A 23,640-nucleotide genomic window follows, 5' to 3' on the forward strand; every position below is an offset into this window, starting at 1 on the left:
TGAAGGAAAATTTGTTCTTGAAGAAATAATGCCATCATATTTATTTTTTAATTTTATACGAGAAATTTTAGGAATTTTCATAGAAAATTAGACAAATAATGTATACATCCTGTGGATTATTATAAGGCCTTTCAAATAAATCGTGTGACTCTATAAATATGAATACTAAAAGTATATTGTGAAAATATGCTTTTTAAATTGCGTCTAAATCGGGTAATCCATGACCAAAAACTCGTAAAATGCAAATAATTAATAATGCCCATACGGCTTTAACGCGCATCTGATTTCGATATACACCCTATACATCGAAAAAATGTAATGAAGTCCACAATATTTTCAAATGACAGGTATAAACATTTCGCCGGAAAATAGGATTTTAAGTAGTTATGATGTGATAATATGTTGAGCCGAGTACAAATAATTGTATTAATATTATAATACAATTAAAATTATATCTTTGTAACAAACTTTAAATTGGCCACATGAATTATAAATTGGCTTCAATTGCAAAGGAATGATATAAAATAAAAAACAGAATGTTCACCTTTGGATGGATATCACTGTGGTTTGGAATATTACATACCCAATATATATATATATATATATATATATATATTGGATATGGTATATAACATACCAAATATATATTTTGGGTATGTAATATATATATATATAACAAATTACTAAGATTGGGGAGTACAACAATCCTGTAATTGATATTTTGTAAATTCCTGTTTGTGCATTGAAACATAACATGTCACAATTATTTAAAAGTAAATGCAGATAAATTTTCGAAAAAGGATAAATAAGGGAAGTACTCCTTATTTTGTAGGTTTTTACTTTAGCACGAAAAATGCTGTGGCTTAGTCAGAAATCGAGACAAAAAAATACAAAATCTGGGTTGCTTCACCTTGTTTTACCCATTTTTTTTTACATTAAAGTAGATACAGCTTCCACACAAAACTTTGGTGGCAATATCATGAAAAGTTTGCAATGACAGATCAATTAATCCAAAAATATTTAATTTTTCTAAGTCTCGTGTTATTAAGAGGTGAATCTCGGTTTCAGCTATGTTTAAAACTTGGGAATATTGTATATATATATATATGTACATGCATGATATAATAATACAAGCAATATTAGTTCTTTGATCGTTTCTAATGATCATTTCATTTAGAAGATCGCCTTTTATTCGTTTTCAATATTAATATTTTTTTAAACAATTTTCAACCCCTGTGGAACTATGCTGCGACTTACAATGTCCTGAATTTCAAAAATTTTGATTGGATTTTTCCCAAAAATCTCATCACTCTAAAACCCCCCTAATATTTAAAACTGCACAAAAAACCGAAATTATGGGGAACCGTTATACGGGAGCTACCCGTAAACGTGAATCAATATGATTGAAAAAAACCGAACCCAAACTTCTCAAAATACCGACATTTTGAGGGCACAGTTTTATGGACATATCCGTTAAAGGGGGCCAATATTGATTCGGTTGAAAAACCTGCCGAAACTCCCCACAATACCGAATTTGTTTTCGGGGAAAAATTAGACCAATGTTGATCATTGTTGGTAACAAGAGTTGTCACACAATGAGAAACCATATCAAATTACAGCTATTTAGGCTGAAATCGTGTGAAATATCCTCAACATACAGAACATTTACTTAATGATTAATTTTATGCTGGTAACTCTAAAATTCGTGAAGAAGAAGCGTTATATCTTGTAGGTAATTTTTGAGATGTCACGTCATGTTCAATGAATCTGGTAATGGACGCATATTTTAGCATTTTTCTATTTTCTTTAAATTAAAAAATTAGAAATTATTAAAAATATCGAGTACGCATTTAATTTTGCATTCGATTGTTCAAAAATGACGCATATCTTACGAAATTTATATCTGATATGTTCAATTTATTAAATGTAACTTTATTGCTTGGAATTTTAGTCTAGTTACTTCAAATTGTAGGATATCTGTCTATATTTACAAAAAAAAAAAGACTGTATATATACAACACATTCAGTTAGTTTAAATTATTTTTTTATTTTTGTGACATTTACGAATATTTACTGGAGTAATTTGCTCAGTCCGTTTTTATTTATTAAAAAAATAGCATATAATTTTTTTTAATTTATATTGTTTTCACGATATTCTCGATTTTAGAAAATGGCTGCCGCTTGCTGTGTCGTACAATTAATGCGGAAAGCGGAAACTACCCGTTTTTATTCAACCAATCAGCGACGTAAAACCAAACCCACCTTTTTGTTCGTGTTGTGCTTGTTCGATAGTTACGAGACAATTTCAACAAATACTTCGTTGTGAGCGGTTTCGTTTAAAATGGCGATGGTGAAAATGGGGACGACTCCTTGCAACATGTTCCTTTCTCTAAAATTGGAATGCTTGGCGAAACCATAAACTCATGTATGTATACTCAGTTTAGATATGTACCTTGCTTTTTGATCCCGATGTTGTAGTCTTATCTACTTTAAGTCCTAGAAGACATAGGGAACATTTCTTAAAGTTTTACTTCTTACAAAGCATTTCAAAAATCTTGATTGATTTTGTTTAATTTTTAGCAACATATATATGTACATATATACTATGTAGGTGCATGCATATTAGATTATTAGGAAATTAATTTTGTATTGGATTTCAATAACCTGGTATAATCCACTATGTCCAATGCGTTCTTAAGGTGAAACGATGAAATTACAATGGGCACGTCGTCACAGATTATTACATAGCAATTTTCTCATTAACGTTGAACAAACTTCTGTAAAATGTTGCAAACAAAGATAGGGAGATCCGTAGAGGACACCATTCTTTGGAAATTACATGCACCGACTGAACAACAATGCAACAATTTTCCGACTAATAAGCTGGGCTATTGTGCGACACGGCATGACAGACCTTCACACATTTCTGCGGGACCACATCCTACCGCAGAGGATGTGTCCGAGTGGGACATCATTCTTACCATCACAACATTGTTTGAGTTGACTCAGCAGAAAACCGTTCACAGGGAAAACAAACAAATTATACTACAAGAAATGCCATGTCCTTAAATGCGTAGTAGTATCCAGTTATGATGTGTGTTGGCTCATATGAGGATCAATTGCCGTTAACTGGCAAATGTGATTCGAACTGGCGGCACTGGCCTTAAGATCATCAACTACGGCCGAACTAGCCACAATGACTCAAATACCCGTTAGTTGGAATGCTATGTCGCCCATTGTTTACGGAACCTATTGTGGTCATTTGCACATTGGCGGCAAGATTTGATATTTGCCAAAGTCATAGTGGTCAATTATGATTATTGCAGGCAGACGCATGGGCAAAAAATTTCCCTTTGTTGGTTTATAGTCAGGTGGCGGACATTACCATATTGCCTTCTAACGGCATTCTATTTTTTATTTATTTTCCATGTTAGTGCGTTTGCTTTGTCACAACGATGACATTCCTGATGATTCCTCTGAACTGAAGATTGTCTTTGATCGTAACTTTGGACGAATAATCTGGAAATGGCTAGTGTTCCCAAATTGACATCTACATATTCTCTTGTTCACGTTTATATCAGTAATATTGCCAATGTCACCAAATACCTAAAATGCAAGGGCTTCGAGAAATCCACTTTCAAAACGCTGACGCTTCAATTTTTAACCCTCGTTCATAATTCGTTGGAATTATGTTTATAAGTAATAGACCATTTTAAACCTTTTTTCTGCCAAGAAGTTTTTAAAACCACAAAATATTAGTTCTATGCCCTCGTCATAACTACGGGTTGTCATAAAACTTAGTATGGACCAAAGCTTGACAAAGACGATGATCGATAAAAGTTTGTCCAATACAATGGTACTATGGTAAATCAGATTTATGCGTACGTGTATAGGTATTACATGAGATCCCAAATACTAAATACTATTATTTATACATGTATACTGATAATGTTCGTTCGTTTAGATTTTGATTCGTGAGTTGTTTTTTTTTTAATGTTTCACTTCATATTGGAGAGAAATGAGTTTCGTTTTATCTTTTGACCCCAACTATAATTTTGCTGTAAAAGAAACTCATGTTCCAGCCAGCACCATCCAAATATATAGACAGATGTCGGGAATCAACAAACTAAGTACATATTTGTAATAACTTGTTAATATGGCATGGTTTTCGATCGTTTCGAATTGTATAAAAACACGCGGTTCGATTATTTATTTGGGTATGTTGATGTTGAAGTTTTAATATATCTCTGAATTTCGCTGCACATACAGATATTTAGATTCAACCGACAAAAATTGCCAAGGGGCTTGCAATAAACTGTAACATCTATCGTATTTGCCAAACAATGCAGTCGAACTCTTTAATCTGGGGGCATTAGGTCGAGTTTAAGGGAAAAACTGGATCAGATTATGCGAAAAGAGTACAATTTGTTACTTACACAATTTTTGATCCAGCCGTTAGGAATCGAAGGAGCGAGCGTCTGCTTTAGCTTAAGTCCACTTTAAGTCTGGCCGAGATTAAATTAAAATGTCGCGCTCTAATCGCTGTTTGCCCCTCGGGCTATAGGAGGATTTCGTTGGTGCTGGTGTTATCTTCGCAAATCCAGATCGTTTTAATCTGTCTTATTCTCGTGCTAACTAGTTGAGCGCTGGATGGCATACGTAATTTCTGCACAGATTATTACCTGAATTAACCTGATTAAAATCGAATTTTTCCCAAATTTATGGGATTAAGTTCCGCTCAAGTTCCTTTAACTCGTTTAAGCTACCGGATTTGCAAATACTTCTGCGTGAGCGGCGAATTACACGTACGCAAATAACAGGGTAGGCTACCTGCCGCCAGCTAGAAATCGTTGATCTCATGCGCGCATGCGTGGCCCTGCGCATGTGTGTGCGTGTGGGCCAGTGTTTGTTAGGGGCTTAAGACGCTCTAGCCCATTTATTGAGGAGGCTTTAATTAGGTCAATTGTTTACAAAATGTTCCTTGGCGTTGCGTACTCTTTCGAACAAAACCCGTTGATCATTTGCCAAAGAGCGGATTGTTCGAAGCACACGCCTACCAAAGTTCCTTATCCAGCAGGCAAACATGTGGGCATGTGTATTCCCAACGTCAAATCCATACATGAGATTTCGAAATTCCATTTAAAAATTAGACTAATCATGGATCAATGAACTTGTTGGACTCTGATCCGCAATGATCTGACTAGTCGAAGGATTACATTTCGTAATTGTAACAAATACCACAGAATCCGCAATGTCGATATTAAGGTATGGGAAAATTTAATTAGCGACATAATATTTATTCTTTGTTTCGAACATAACATGGTTATGTGGAGCCGTACTTATTCACGTACTAGTAATAATATTAAAAAAATAATAATAATAAAAACAACATACGTAAATAAATATACCAATTCGAACCGTTGCCTTTCTTTGGGATCTGGAACCCTTTCTGTTGATGTTAACTTCGGACACCATCAACATCTATTCAATGAAAATTCGTGGTCGGACTATGGATGTATGTGTGCTAGGCATGGCGCAGTTTCCAAAGCCGACGTGGGAGTCCCGTTAATTGTCCTTGCCAAAGTCCACAGTTAACAAATTAAGCAATCATTAATCACACACACTAGGACGTATCACATGTGGTCCACATCTTTGTTGCTTCATTAGTTCAAATTACAAATCGTTCAAGATGGAGAGTTAGTAAGTAGAACAACCGGAACCAACGATCATTAGCATTTCTCAGTTTGACGCAGTCGCAGTTTGCTCACCCAGAGAGCAGTGGCAGACGGATCATTTTGCCAATTGATTCTCCGTGTTCCTAAACGCAAAGGCATGCGACATTGTCCTATGGCATGACAACATCATTAGAATGCGTCTTTCTCAACGCGATCAGTGTCGAGTTTGAATAACTTAATCCACGTTCCATGTTTGTGCTCTCCGAGCCAAAAAAAAAAAACAATCCTTTCTGTGAATTGTCCTTTGTTATTTTTAAGCAACTGTTGCCATGCTCCTCCTGGTGTAGTAGGAATGTGGTTGTTTTTCCGAAACTCTTTACAAATTATTCCGATATTATATGTTAAATAAATATTATTCCTCTTCTGGGTACATTTCTTACTTAGTAGGAAAAATGGAAATATGAAAAATGGAATGGGAGGTTTCATTTTTGGACAATATTATTTTTACATACAATAAACACGTGTTCCCAATCGACGTGGCACGCATTTAGCATTTTGACGAATGCAATATAGAATGTATTTAGCGTCCTAGTATTTCAGCGATCAGTGTTGTTGGGATATATATTGAAATTGAATATCATTCGAGAGATATATACATTTACCAGCTACTTCTTTAGCGGATTTTTTTTTGTTAATTATATTTATAATGTAAAGGAATTCGTTATGGTATCAATGAACTTCGTAATATCGAGCATTGACTGTACTTAAATTTGTATAAGCAACGTGTTTTTTAGTGTTGCTTTGGCGCTAGGATCTATCTGACGTATATGCCCTGTCAATTAGTTTTTTTTCATTTTATGAAAGAGTACGTTCTTATTTTTATATCATAATATATTTTGGTGAATTTGCACGAGCTCCGTTGCAAATTCGACAGTTACTAGTGAACCTTCTTACATTCGGACCTTTTTAGCATTATAGTACAAATAAAAATCGTCGTATATATTAAATAGAACATTCATAAATCGAAATTTAATCTCTTCGAAGAACATATACGTACAACATTATATTGATAGTCGTTCCTTTTTAGTACTTTTTAGAACAAAATTCTAAAAGAAATTTGCATGCTTCATTTCCTTTGTCATAGTTTAAGATACTTAAAATTGTAGACTTCTATCTATATCCAGTCCGCCAAATACAATATTTAGTACATTTTAGGATTTCTTTCCATATCGAATACAATTTTGTTTATCATGTACAAACCTGCATTCTAAATTTCAAAATTATATTTCTAACTTCGTCCCAACATCGATGGACATGCAAATTTTCAAAATTCTAGTTTTAGCCGCTTCGGGCGTTGATGATCAGCAAACACTTATGACGCTACTCTTTTATACGAAGTGGTGGAAAAATAGTAAGAACGAGAAACAAGTAAAGGATTACTTATTATTTCTTTAAAGTAAAAAGGATCAGTATGAAATAGGGAACAAATAATTAAATGTCTTGGATTCAAAATAAGAGGACGCTGCTTTCCAACAATAATAACAAATTAGTAAGACAAAATCTTGAATAATTCAATAACGAAAAGAAAATCGTTCTTATTACTTTTTCCGCCACTGTATGCGCTCTGATATAGGTAGATAGATAAATAGTATTTAATCAGAATGCATTCGGGTTTTAATTCAATTAGCATGAATCCAGTCGTATTAGAGGTTATGTGAATATCTAATGCCAAATAAAGTCAACTTTTGCAAGTTCTCTTTGTGTGATTTTAATTGAACATTCCAAAGAACTAGCCCATCAGTCATTTTGAGATAATCTTGGAATACATCTCCCAACGGTACAATGCCATGTCTGTCCCATTACGTTTCCCATTAAAAAATAGGAAGAAAAAACCGCATTATTTGGCAATTAGGTCTTCCAAAAGAATGGTGCTATTGTTAACTCATTATTGGGTCCATTGTATGAGAAGAACACCGATCTATGCAGAACTGATTAGCCAAACTATGGCTGACATGTGGACAGTGGCTGGTGGTTAATATGGATGTTAGCAGTGATGTATCTTTTACACCTTCGTAGGGTTGTCAAACACACCTTTTTAACTCCTCTTGTCTCGGTTAAAAAACAAGAACTAACAATGCGACAATGGTGCAGGACAAGGCATATTCACCACAGGCGGCAACACATCTCAGGCTGTGTCAGTCACGCGAGGCCATGTCAAGATGGATTGATTTGGGATTGCATTAACAGCAGGTGATCTAAAAAACACATAAAACGAATGGGCAATGCTAACCATTAACCACTTGGTGCAGCATTTATTTCAGCAAATATGCGTGATTTACTCTTTCCCTATTTAGAGTTAAATGTGCTGTCCAATCGGAATACAAAGCCCATATATAATATGGATTCCAAAACATGGTTTTACGCATATTTTGGATGGTCAATTGATAAAATAAGTATGTGGAAATTACCTACAAACTTTATATCCGTAGATATCGTAAGGTCCTCCCGGACATCATCGCAGTACGACTAAAATTATCTCCCAATGACACAATGTTTTGTTTTGGCAAAATTCTCATGCAGTTTATTTCGTTGGTTAGGTAGCTAAATACTTGGCTTTGTTACAAGGGTCATTTGGGTATAAAAGGTTTTTTTTTTGTAAAGTAGCCATTAATAGCTTCTGGGGAGAATATCCCCAACTGATGAGGATCAGTGGCGAGATCCGTAACTATAGTCTTCCCTGCCTTACCCCTTGGTGGACAATGACATACTTTCCCTACTAATAAATAGTTGTTAAAAAAAAAACAAACTGGGATTCAGCCTGACTATTTTGCAAAAACAAAAACTACGACAAAAAAAGTTTGGGGGAGACACAACAACAAATAGAGCAGTTCCATTATCTGAGAGAATGTTAAACCATTGACCGCACTTTAAAGTTTTTAAATGACTTTTTTATCCTCGGGATCTTCAAAATAGGACAGCACTCTTAACTAGGTGTTACGTCAAAACTTTTGTCCTAAGATAAACTTATATCCAAATCGGAAGTTTATGGTCATCGTAGATGTTATAAATACATATCTGTGAATACTAGGATCACCATATGATTACACACCCTTTTCAATACCTCTTCAAATACCATGCTATAATACATATATTATTCTGCTTTTATGGATTCTTGCTGATGGTTATCACTGAAATTATTGGCTTCCGATCTGACACAAAGAGCTGCGGAAATGTATCCCAATATCAACACTGACTGATAACCGATAAACAAAAATAATAATTGAATGAGGATTTAACAAAAGAAATTGTGGGTTTTAAAAAAAGAATATCGTTTTTATATTATTTGTGTCATTCAGATAAAGGGACATTGTCTACACTAACTTCCGCTGCGAGAACAATGTCTGTGGTTGAAATATTTGGCCACAAGATATCGTATTATATGAGGTGTACACAAAAGGGTTTGCATTCTAAGCACCTCAAGGAGTTCGTATTCAATGCATAACACAATTGATATCCTTCATGAGCAACTCGATGAGATAAGTGAAAACATATCCAAACAACATATCTAGATACAAAATAATCAACCTTAGGCTTGTTTTTTTTACAACACACTTACGTAGTCAATATTTCGGAAAAGACCCCATAGGTTCGCGTGGAGCCAAGGATCGTCCTATTAGAAATTACTCGCTAGGTGCAATCTCTAAAATGTGAAGTTTCTCCTTTGATCCGAATCAACGGCATTTATTCAAACGAATTTATTCATAAACAAAATGTCATCCATTGTTGGCAATAGGTGGAGAGGGATTGAGTTCATGTGGACGACCGGAACACAACATCATTAGTCAGCAAAACAAAAATGTTCATTCCTCATTTCTTCTTGGGTCAATCATTTGAATAAGATTCGACACATGGTCATTGCGGACAATATTTATTAAGCATCCATCCGGAGTGTCCAGCGTCTGCAAACGAAGCACCTAAGACTGCTTAGTCAGCTTCGAGTGCGGTCACAGACAAAACAAATTGACAGTCCCAAATAAACGATTCCAATTCCGGCTGATCTCGCATTGAGGCGCATGTGCAGCTGATTTGGTTAACGGTGAATGAAAACTATGAAGATTGTCAAAGGATTCTGAAAAAAAAAACTGAACACGACTAAATAAACAAATACACAACGTGCGTGCGTGTGCCTCGCTTGCTGCAGCAATCTGTGTGTTTTGTGAGGGAGTCAGAGGAGCCAGTTATGTACGTCGGCAAAAGAAAAATATTTTTCCAGGACACGAGGATCACGAGGTTTGCCTGTGTGCCACGAATGCCACATTGTTTGTCTTTTGTAGGATCATTAATTTTAAGGGGGCGTTAACACGCGTCGCGCTCGTTCGCTCAGCTACATAGAATGATAAACACCAACACACATACTCAAATATTGTTTTGGAAATTGTATTTTAAGCATACGCTGTTGTTATAGCGTACGCTGATAATAGGCCCATGCGTGATATTAGAAAACCCACCAATAATGCACAACATATTGATTGGAATTTGGAATTCATGTTTGGGACAAATCTGTCGTCCAATATTTATGCCCTACGCCACGCATATTGTGTTATGGCATTAATAATCCACTTAGAGCTAGTCAAAATAAGTTGATTTGGACAAATCCGACCAGTGCGACAAACCCAGACAATGTTAATAATAAAATTGTTGAGACCTTTCTAGATTTAAATTGAGCTACCATATATACCACAGTTCTGCCCGACCTACCTATACGAACTTGAATTTGGTATATCGGTAGCGTATCACTCAGATACTAGTTACAGTTACAAGTTACATTCCAATTTGGTAGGCACTTTATTGGTTCTAGTTTCATCCCAATTCGAATGTATGCTACGCCAAACCCACTTTGTATATCCCGCCATACAGTGTCGGCAAAAATATTTGAAACAAACTTAACATGGAAATTGAAAACATTTTTCGGAACAAAATGGTGGATTTTTAAAATTTAACACATTATTTTGAAAGCATATTTAAGTCCATCTTTTCTACGGCGGTTTTAGTGATAACAAATTTCATTAATTTTATACATTTTAGTAAAGTAGTGTTCCTATAACCGGCGTATTTAAATCCATTTTCTTTAAACAAAAAAAAAAAAAAAAAAAAATGGGCCATTAACGCACGTTTCCATATTTATTAGATTTTAAATATTAGATTTTAAATATTAAAAACTGGCCAATGGTTAAAGTTAAACCCATGGATTTCATTTAAATTGTATTATTTTTATAAAAAGTACAAAATTGCTTATTTTCACATCCATTGCGGTATATTTAAGTCCATCTTTTGAGTACTTCCATTACCAGTTTCTCTGACCGAATTGTTTTCTACGGCGGTTTTAGTGATAAAAATTTCATTAATTTTATACATTTTAGTAAAATAGTGTTCCTATAACCGGCGTATTTAAATCCATTTTCTTTAAACAAAAAAAAAATGTGCCATTAACGCACGTTTCCATATTTATTACACTTAACAAATAGACTAAATTAATGTATAGATTTTAAATATTAAAAACTGGCCAGTGGTTAAAGTTAAACCCATGGATTTCATTTAAATTGTATTATTTTTATAAAAAGTACAAAATTGCTTATTTTCATATCCATTGCGGTTAATAAAAATGTAAAGAATTCAGGAACTTAGAAATATACGTTATAATTTTTGGCCATATTAGTTTCGTACGTCATTAATACACCAAATTTGGTATTGAGTGACATCAACGTTTCCAGTAATTTGTGCATTTATTCTTTTATTCGTCGAATTTATTAACGTCTTGCATTTATTTGGCGTCAGATCATTCCGTATTTTACTAATTATTCCTTCACTCCACCGACAGTTGTTTGCGGCTCAATTTTTTAAAGTCATAAAAGTATCTATAAAATAAATGTCATTTGGTTCAATTTGGATTCGAGAGATTTAAAAGTCAAATTTTTGAGGTTCGAACCTAAGTGGCTTGACCGATTTGACGCAAATTTTTCTTTCGATTGTTTCGATTTACAAAAGAAAAAATTCTTCCGAAGGTTTGGAAATATCGAACCAAAAAAAAAACAAAAAATGTGCAATTAACGCACGTTTCCATATTTATTACACTTAACAAATAGACTAAATTAATGTATAGATTTTAAATATTAAAAACTGGCCAGTGGTTAAAGTTAAACCCATGGATTTCATTTAAATTGTATTATTTTTATAAAAAGTACAAAATTGCTTATTTTCATATCCATTGCGGTTAATAAAAATGTAAAGAATTCAGGAACTTAGAAATATACGTTATAATTTTTGGCCATAATAGTTTCGTACGACATTAATAAACCAAATTTGGTATTGAGTGACATCAACGTTTCCAGTAATTTGTGCATTTATTCTTTTATTCGTCGAATTTATTAACGTCTTGCATTTATTTGGCGTCAGATCATTCCGTATTTTACTAATTATTCCTTCACTCCACCGACAGTTGTTTGCGGCTCAATTTTTTAAAGCATAAAAGTATCTATAAAATAAATGTCATTTGGTTCAATTTGGATTCGAGAGATTTAAAAGTCAAATTTTTGAGGTTCGAACCTAAGTGGCTTGACCGATTTGACGCAAATTTTTCTTTCGATTGTTTCGATTTACAAAAGAAAAAATTCTTCCGAAGGTTTGGAAATATCGAACCAAGTGTTTTTTGAAATGGAAATGTGTGTGAAATTATTCCGGAATGGCTTTTCGAATGGTGGAAAATTCGAAGTTTATGTGAATACATTTAATTGGTTCGACGCAACGTTCCCCTGTCTTTTGTATGTTTCAAAAGTGACAAAAAACCCCAATGGAAAAACTAGTTTTAATACAATTGATGTTATTAGTTGAGCTTTGGTTTGAGTTTCTATATATCTACAGATCTAACAAAAGTTGATTCTGGTTCCTTATCTATGTAGTTGGTTTCTTTCGTCTTGCAAATCACCCACAAATATCTTCGGTGAATATGTTTTAAAGAAATTAATTGAAGAGAATATCTGCTATATTGGCCTAAAGAGGAAGAAAGTTCTAATTAAACTTCAACCCCTTCTTCGTTCTTAAATAATAAATACTTGAAAAGCAAACGGAGGGTGAATATACATGTCTGCCGAAAATCGATTTTGTTGCGTACACATAATTTTATTTTTATGGTGTATCGGTGAGGAGTAGGGTGGTTGAAGCGGACACGTTATTGATGGTCAATGTTATGTCTTGACAGGAGGCGAATGTGTCATGAATGCTAAGGCGTAATCTTTCCTATTACTGAAAGGGGGAAATTCAACCGAAGTTATATATACCGACACATCTACTCAACAAACCACAAAATAAGGTCAATAAATATATACATACACAATTACATATGATATATTTATGTACGCACGCATAACAGGAAACATCCCCCGGCAATAAGGATTACAAAACACAAAACCCTTTCTATGGACACACAATAACTATGCCAAATGTTGGCCACCAAAGTGACCAAATTATTCATCATGGCTGTATGTCAAATACGTATTGTGTGTATGTGTTCGTCTGTCCACAATACACCAATAATTTAACAACCCTTTGGGGTCAGGATAGATTCATTGTCTGCCATTGTGTGTTATAAACTGTACGTACATTGACTTCTTTCCAAAGATTTCACTTAGGTTCGTCCGTACTAAAGAATCTCATAAAATTATCAACCATCAGCTGTGGTCACACGTCCGTACGACTGCCCAATGGACAGATGGCAATTTTCATTCATTTCTGACATCCAGCAAATAATACTTGCTATAATAATAAAATTATGCTTCTGGCAAATCATTCTACACACCAACACCCCTCCCGATTTCGTCAAAGTATTGACTTTTTATATGCCCATTTAAAAATATGCTATACATACATATTTGCGAATGCCAAAATAGTGGTAGAGGTCTTTGAAATCACTTTCTCGTCCCCACCATAATAAAAATATCCAATTCAAATGATTTTATTCTATGGAGATGAATTTAATTGAAAACGAGTTAAATTCTTCCGGAGAAAACTTTAAATGTCCTTTAAAATGATGTGGCAATTGGATGGGGAAATACCTGACTCCAAAAATTATGCGTGTCCGTCGAATAAGATGTAATCGTCAAATACCGAAAATTGGAGGCCAATGAGAACCAAGAATATGTAATTGCAGCCAATGTTTTCCAAAAAACGTTTCTGAAATCCCACGGCTAAATTGACAATAAATTTTATTCTGATCAATAATATATAATTTATGGGGTCTCCGGCGAATGACAAATGATACATTTTATACACACTCCACCTTATAGCCACATACTCGTATATCGCATCCGGTGTTAGTATAGATTTTGGCGTAATACGCCATTTAATTGAATTCCGAAAGTCTTCACTTAATGTCATAAAACCACTATCATATGATTATTTGTCTTCAAATTGTTGCTATTAAGCTATATTTCATTATGCTCCAAACTAATCACTATTTATAAATCTACCATCTAAAAATGGAGTTTAACTTCAATGAGTATTTGTGAACCTTATAATAACACTGTGCAGCACTAAAATCTTGAACCAATCGAGACCCCCAAAATCTTGAAGCTTGTGATGGTGGAAGAAAATCCCTAGCTGGGTTTTGCATTATTAGCTAAGTTTTTTTTTTAATTAATGTTTAAAATATTCGACTGGGGGTGGATTTTAGCACAATTTTCGAATAATACTATATATATATCTCGTAAACTATTCGAAATATTGCTTTTCTCTCTTAATCAATATTTTTCCTCTTAATTAGATCTAAAAATTTTCTTTTGAGATAAAATCAATAAAACAGCACCATCATACTGAAAATAGCACAACTGCAAGAAAATTAAAATTTCGACTTACTTTTTCCATGTTTAATTTTTACTTCAATTTTGTACCTATTTATTGAAAAAAGCATAGCAATTTTTATTTCTATAAACATACAATTGGGAGTGAATTTCTTTGGTTCATTTTGATGAATTTGTGAGGCTATAACTATGTGAAGGAGTCAACCAATGAAATCGGGGTTTTAAGAAGAGTTGTTTGATTTGCTATTGGCTATCTTGTTGTCATATATTTTTTGTCCGAGTCAGTAGCAGTTTCTGAAATAAGTGTGAAAAACATGGAAAAAGTATGTCTAAATTTTATTTTTTTTTTTGCAGTTGTGCTATTTTCAGTATGATGTTGTTGTTTTATTGATTTTATCTCAAGAGAAAATTTGTAGACCTAATTAAGAGGAAACATATTGCTTAAGAGAGAAAAGCAATATTTCGAATAGTTCACGAGATATAGACTCAATAATAAGTACGTATTATTCGAAAATTGTGCTAAAATCCGCCCCAGTCGAATATTTTAAAAATTAATTTAAAAGAAATGCTTCGCTAATAATGCAAAACCCAGCTAGGGATTTTCTTCCACCATCACAAGCTTCAAGATTTTGGGGGTCTCGATTGGTTCAAGATTTTATAGTTGAAAAATGTGTCACTGTGTAATTGGGCAACAATTTTCAAAAAATGCTACACTGGAAAAAGGAAAAATTGAATTGTTTTTTTATCTTAGCGTCGTTTTTGATTGTTGCTTTTCCCTAGACATTTTTGCCAGGCGATGGAAAATGTATTCATGTTCCTCGATACCCGGACAGATAAGATTACATGTGGTATAGATAGAGTTTAAGATTTTGTCACACGAGCCATCAATGATATATGTGCTGTCAGTTTCTCGCGTATCAAGGCCATTAGAATGATCTTTTGAAGCAAATCGTTTCCCTTTTGTAATTGTTCCTACTTCTGTTAAAAAGTCTTCTGAAGTTCTCTACTTAGTTGTAGCATCTAAAACATATAATCGTTTTTTTTTTCAAACGATAACTATTCGGAATCGCACACAAAATTTCAATTACTCGCGATTGGTTGATTCTTTTTCCTCTCGTCCATATATTTTACGTTAGTGTGTAATGGATATAAAATGCAGAAGTGTATGTGTATGTACGCACATAATTGTGTAAGACCTATATGCTATTTACTGAATTACAACACAATCGCAATATGCTTCGAGGGATTCCTTATATTATTTCCTTAGCCAGCCTACGATAGTTGAGTATGTGGTGGTGACAGATAGCCTTTTGTAGCGATGTATTCGATGCAGAGGGAAAAAGAAACATTCGAAATAGGGGGATGAAAACGACAAAAGTGGTTGTTCGTAGTTGCGTACAATAAAAATGAAAATGGCGTAAGAATGCACAAACTCCACCCGATTCAAATAAGAAAATATGAGACCCGATTTTTTCACAAATTGTTGCAATATCCTTCGTAGGAGTTTTGAATATATATTTGGGCATCAGGACAAATGTATTTATTACTTGTTTACAAAAAGTGGTCAAATATTCGAAGAAGCCCCATCAGAAACCGTATTAGATAAATATCTCTATTACGGGAATGAAAAAAATGGAAATTATGGTTTTGTCTCAAAAATATATTTTTAACTAGAAATTAGTTGTGGTATACGTTGTTAGTGCACATCCAGGAAGGAACAAAAATAGAAATTATGGTTTTGTCTCAAAAATATATTTTTAATTAGAAATTGGTTGTGGTATACGTATACGTAAGGATATATGCAGCATTCAAGAAACATACATACATACAAAATAATAAAATTTGTAATATTCATTGGAAGGAATTTTAGGAAGTAATGTATTTATGTTATGTTGATATTCTCTTTTGATGAGAATAATTACAATTGATTTATAATTTTTTCGTAAATTTGTGAAAAAATATGAGACCCGATTGAATATTACAAATTTTATTATTTTGTATGTATGTATGTTTCTTGAATGCTGCATATATCCTTACGTATACGTATACCACAACCAATTTCTAATTAAAAATATATTTTTGAGACAAAACCATAATTTCTATTTTTGTTTTTCCATTCCCGTCATAGAGATATTTATCTAATACGGTTTCTGATGGGGCTTCTTCGAATATTTGACAACTTTTTGTAAACAAGTAATAAATACATTTGTCCTGATTCCCAAATATTCAAAACTCATACGAACGATATTGCAACAGCCCATAACGTGACCAGAGAATAACAATATAACAATTGTCGCACACCAACATCGAAGAGGATAACATATGCAAGACAATAACACTTTCAATACGGAAAAGGCTTAAATGCAAACTAATCTCCAAGAGATTTCAGCTAAATGCCAAGATGACAAAAACTCCCACAATCTGAAAGGTGTAAAGAAAGGATTCTTCATGGAGTTCATATTACTGGCTTTAATCCGACTAAACCGTTGTTGTGCGTAGAAGTGAACAAACCGTTGTACATGCCAAACTCTCTGGATATTCCACAAAACGGTACATGGAGGCAGGAATGCATGCGACAGATTAGGTCCTATGTGTGCATTTTGTTTTTTGTTCTTCTTTTTGCGCAGCCAACTTCCGCAAAATACGGAAAAGAGTTTCGATTCATATCGCAGTCAATGCGAAACAATCGAAGCCATTTTTCGGGAAACACCTTTAACAGTAAACGGTCACACCTAACGGCACCCAATGTGGTGACATATCTGCCAGTAGCGAGAACAACGGTATTTAGGCCATTCAAGGTGGGAAAAGAGTTGTGTTACAATCAAACATCACTGAATGCAAGAATGCAAGCGAATGGAACAATGAAATCCCACAAATCCCCATAGAAATGAAGTATTATCTGACAGCGAGCTGTGCGTATTGACTGACAACCCTGCCTCACACATATGCATACGTATGTAGTTGTGAGTCGATGCCTGTGATAATTTGACTGACAAAACTCCCACCAACAATACTTCAATAACGGATGTTTGATCGAAGAATTATTCGATTGTCCATTAACAGCAATATAGGTTAGGAGTCGCAGCCAGGCAATAATAGGAATAACGTTGTGCATGGTGGTCTGTGTCTCTATACAATTTTTAATGAAGTGTGGATTTACTTAATCGCCTAGAATGACAGTTGATGATGTATGCATTGGGAAAATATAATGGATGGTGGCAGTACTTTCGACGGACAGATAGAGAAACCAACGATTATCAACTTCCGTATTATTTATACATAGCATGTAAATAGAGAGGTTATCATCATTACCAATTAACATAGTCTGCAATGAAAGCTGAACAACGTAGAGTTTTCTTTGGCTGCAGTTCCGTCGAAGACTTACTCGATCGTAACATTTTCAATTTTAGTGAAAATTAATACCATGTTCACAAATATTGAAAAATATATATGTATGTACTTTTCAGTTAAAGACCTCAAACCCCCTTAGACAATGCCTTTTATGCCCAATATGTGCATACCCCCCTCGTATAATGTTTTGCATTTCAACTGGTCTCCAGGTCTTTATATTTTTAAGAAACGAATACTTAGTTTCTTTGATTGTACGATAAATCTGTTTCAGCTAAATATTATATATTTCGAATTGAGTTTTAATTTAAAAGTATACAAACTAATATAAACAAGATAATATATATATATATATACATGTATATACAAACTAAAAGAGAAAAAATGCCAAAAATGGCAATGCATTTGGCTGTGTTTCCTCGATTTCGTTGCACAAATAGATAATCCGTTTGTTGTGGAAATGTTTGGCCTTTTTGCATCGTCATTTACATGCATTAGTGTTGGCATGTTTGTATGCAAATACCACTTGCTGTTAAGTAGGCTCTTCTCTTCCGACCCTAAAGAAAGCACTTCCGAAAAAGGAAAACGGACAAACAATAGATTTGGCATTATCTGGCAAAGTGGACGGACGGACGCAGAGACATACGGAAGTAATTTTTAAAGAAAGAGCAAAAAACTATTCTTCCCGGATTAGTGTCGTGCAATTTTTGGGAAAGGAATATCAACAGAAAAGGATTTGAAAGGAGCTGCTTGAGTACGGGGGACGACTGGTACTTGCTTCCTTTTTTTGCCAACGATTTCATTTACTTGACGACCATGTATTAAAGACTTTAAATCCTTTTCTAATTGTTATCCTATAGTTCTCCTATATTGTTTTCATCGCCACAACAACAACAACATCAACATCAACTGGAAGGCGGCCTTTGCTGTGATGATGCTGCATTCAAATGAGCTGTTGTCTGTCTGTCGGCTTAGAGGATTTCACCTAAATCTCGGTTTGTAATTAACAAATATCAAGTTGATTCGATATTTGTGACAAGAAGATCAATGCATGTGAACAGGAAAGCCAGCAGAACAGACATCCGGAAATCCAAACCAGTTAACTGGACCGCAAAGATAGGTCACCGTCGATTGTCCCATCAGCTTCATTTGTATATTGGCAGCAAACCGTAGAAGTAGACCAAAGTCCGAGAGATTCACCGGATTGTTCAATTAGTGTGGTTTCAATATTTGACAATAATGTAATTAGTTTCAGTCCCCCCCTTCGCATGCCTACGCAGGTCTTCATTGTACGAAATGTACAACAGCGAGAGTTCTGAATGAAAAAATCGCCAACTTAGTTTGGCAAGTGACAGTTGATACTTTGCGGCAAGATACTTTTGTGGCAATACGTCTCTAGGTTAATGTCGTTGTGGAAGATAATCGCCACTATCAAGAAATAAGGTTTTTGCCGAAAATTCTTTTTATGCTTGGAAGGGGGGGCAATACCATTTATAATTCCCTCGATTGTAAATTATTTATCTCCTGTCAACATAGTAGATATGTGTATGTTTATGTACTGTATACTGTGTTTGTTTCATTGTCTGTCTGTTGAAATCATTGAAAGCAATACTAAAATAGATAAGCAAAATCGCCTGCAAATTATATTTTCATTGTGATAACTAGAACTGGGAAAAGTTACCAAATTCATTTCTCACAAATGAAATTGGTGTGTTCAGTACAACTCGTTCTTTGTCCCTATTCAAAGCCCTTTTTATCAAATGCCGTCCGGTATTATTGATTGATTTTATAACTGGTTTATTGGTTGCCATAGCATTCAATGCATTAGTCACCGATGGCTAGTTCCGCCAAGCAGCCCAGGTCTGATGATTCGGTAGCTATTTCGCTTCTATGAATAAGATGCTGGCGTTAACCTTTCACGCTATTTACATTTCTAGTTGGCTTCCTCTAAAACGGCATTGATTTTTAAAAATGAAGCAGAACAACTGATAAGTTCTTATATATACATGTCCAGTGAAATCCTACCAATCCTTTTCTATAGAATCTGTCCAACGATCCAAGGCTAAGTTATTAACATATATTTCTGGCTAAGAACAGCAATGTGGGTCACCAGAAGAGGTTTAGGTCAGATATAAGCTGAGTATAACTCTTGCTTTCATATAAGGGGGCGTTAACTAGCAATTGTCCAACACGTTGACCTTGTCCAGCGGAAGGTTTCAATCCACGTTAGTTATGCATTTATGTTTGTCGGTATGCATGTACGTACTATGTGTGGTTTAGAGGCGTTTCCTCTTCCAAATATCATCTATTACGAATTTTGCAGAAATATTGTCATCAAATAGAAGGAGTAATATTTTGTTCACTGCTTCTAAAGGGGTTTGGTATTACCTGCAAAGCAATAACAAATTAGTCATGCCATGGATTAAATGCCAAAAATGACAAATTTCATATCTCCCGATTGAGAGTGCGTGTGTGTGTGTGAGTTATTCGAATCAAGGTTGTTTCATAATTTAGAAGCGACAAGCGAGGGATTTGTTTTGGCAATACAGGCTCTGGCATGGCATTTGAGCCAGAAATGGTTAATCTACCGTCATACTAAGCTCGTTACCCAGCAGCTCCATCTAATGACTTTCTAGACTTTTCGCATTGCTCGCAGGTATTTGTTTTACTTGGAACTGTACCTTTCGCGGCGATTATTTTGAATATGCCCCGATTTAAATACTGACAACTGGATTACAGAGTAATATTCGTCCGTGTACCTGTCCCCTTGCAATTCCTTTAGCGTTTCTTATGAACACTTGTAACTTTTAAGCTTAGCGTGTTATGGGGATTAGATGCGAGCACTCGTGGATATATTCCTGAAGTCTAATCACTTGCATAATCTTCCATAACACACGTAACAACTTGACGTCGTAAGTCGGGATGAGCTAGGAAAAGTTATTGATTTTTCACGTCGTCCAACAGATTGCCTAGGGTGTTTTGGCTATAAAGAAAACGATTGGACTAATCGTTGCTTGTATCCGGACACTTAAAAGTTATCCCCATATACATATATTTAATCCAGACGACGATTAGATCAATACCGGATATGTTTGTGTAATTTTTTAGTCGTAACGTCAAGTGACAATGTGAAACATTATGCATTGGGAATTCGTTGGAAAGAAAACTGAGTTTTAAAGGGAACATAAACAACACTCGTGCAAATCCGCCGTCAGAATCATAGATAATTAAGTGACTGTTAGTACTATGAGATCAGTACAAAAGCCGAACAATTTGTCTAAATTCAAGCTAGGAAAAAAATAAAATCGGTTCAAAATTATTTTACTCACTCTAAGTGAGTGCAAGTACGCATTTAGGCGAAGTATGGGTAAAATGAATTTCCTTTTAAAAATCTTCCTTTACGCCGACTCTTATTCGAATCCATCTTATAGATCTATATGATGAAGAAAGGGGAAGAGAAACCAATTTTATTCTTAAACCCTTCAACTAACTGACTAATTTTTAGGTTTTCGTGTGTCAAAAAGGTGTAAACGTCGAAATCGTCATATGCCGGTACAAAATGTAATAAATGTAGTAATTATGTTTACTTTTTATTTCAATATTATCACCATATACAGCTATTTTCAAGAATATGTATTATTTTTCCATATATCTGACTATTCCTTATAATTTTAAACTTTTTTGAGAACAAAATTTTGAAATTTGATATGATTTTTAGTAAGCACATGCAATTTCCAATATATATACATATATATATATATATGTACATACATACATATATATATATATATGTACATACATACATATATATATATATATATATATGTACATACATACATACTTACGCGACATTTTTGATTTTGGTATTTCTATTTCTGCAGTGTCTGCATTTATAGTATATAAATATATATAAAGAGTTAATTCCATATCATATGCACGGATCCAATGCAGATGCATACAGTTTGTTTATTATACAAACCACATTTTGACTTTTAACTTAAAAAAAAACCATACAACATCACTGTGCATTAGACATGTATTCTGAGAAACTACTAAGACAAGCAGATTCGCGCGTTTTATCACTTTTTATTTGAACACATTTCACTTAAATTAGCGACAAAACCCCTTTTCCTGGGATAGTTTGCAGCTCAAAACAATCGAACCCTTTCGTAGTCAATTAGTCGCTAAATTTAATTACATATTATTATCATTCCAGCCTGCTACCTACCTAGCCAATATGCGTTTATTGGTTTGGATTCCTTAAAAAACTGAAACCCTTTATGATACAATTTCACTATTTTATGACGCTTGACAAAAAACGCATCTACCTGGCCATAGACATAATTTTACTCCGCCGTTCCAGGAATTCGTAAAAAACTGCAGGAAAAAGATGGGTACCGTTGCAGCGAAAAATACGCTAAAAAATTATGCAATAAAAATTTGGTTACGTTAAAAAAAGTAGTAAAACATCTTAGCCATAGGTCACAAAAGTAACCCAACCCGTTTTTATTGCCCCTCGAAGAAAATAACAAATGTTTATGAATTTATGACGAAGGCTGCCAAAAGTGACGTTTTGGAAGGATCATTTGTCTTCCAGGACGCCAGAGCAAGGTTAATAACAAGTTGCTTCGGTCATTTTCATGCGAAAGGATTGCACAGAAATTGCATGTTAAGGAGTGAAAAGACGGTCCAATATGACACAAAAGTCGCAAAAAATGGAAAACAAGCTACTCGTCGACATATTTCCTACAGGGGTTTTCCGCGAAACCTAAGGTCAAAACCATAAACGAAGTTAGTAACTCTTTTTTATGGCAGTTGCGTTTAAAAGTCGAAAGTTACATGCAAATTTAATGATCATCTCGTAGCTGCTACCAAGCAACCCCGTCGCAAAAAAACGACTGCAGGCCAGGTAAAAAATTAGTTAGCAACTATATTTTTGCAACAAATATGGTGGCATCGGATGCGAGGGGATTAGCGAATATGTATTTGGATTAAACTAATCCCTGTGGTTTTTTAAGGTTCTAATCCGAAGATTAGTCGATTTTTAATGTTATACAGCGGTTTTGTTCGTTCATTGATCGAATTGAATGAAGAAAATCCATCAAAAGGCTGAGCCAAATATTACGACACGGCGAATTAAAGTTAATTAATAAACTTGGCCAGTACAGTGCATCCAAGGTGTTTGTTTGCTTTGTGGCAAGAAACATATAATCCCAATTGAAAACACTAAACTTGCGACAATACCTCATCGCAAATTTCACCATTCCAAATTATTGCTAATCGAAAGAAATTCATCCGAATGTTTCAATGTTGATTTTGCATTTAACAAAGAAATAGTTTGCAGTAAATATGGGAAATGTGACATTCGAGCCAAAAATTCCAACTTAAAATGTTTAACTTTGGTCCATTTCCCGTTCAGGAAGAATCTAGCAATTTGTAACATTTTTTTTTGAATACTAATAGCTGGCAAACGTTTAAAAATTGCATCGATTTCTTCATTTTCTGGAATAGACATTTTGTTTAAATTTATTGTTCTCTTAATAATTTTAAGCGTTTGTAGATACAAATAACGACGACAGGCTACATCAATGCAAGATAAAAAAGTTCGGTAGTGGGGACTTGTTCTTTCGGAAATGCTTTAACATTATCGCAATGCTTTAACATTATTAACAAAGCGCAAAAGTTAATGGCATTTTGTAGATGACTCCGAAAATGCTGCTACAAGTGATTACATGCAAAATAGGTGAGGTATAATTGTGAGTATA

This window comes from Musca vetustissima, unplaced genomic scaffold (genome assembly GCF_032173495.1).
Source record: "Musca vetustissima isolate MV318-11 ecotype Yass unplaced genomic scaffold, APGP_CSIRO_Mvet_v1 utg704, whole genome shotgun sequence".
In the NCBI taxonomy this organism is placed as follows: Eukaryota; Metazoa; Arthropoda; class Insecta; order Diptera; family Muscidae; genus Musca; species Musca vetustissima.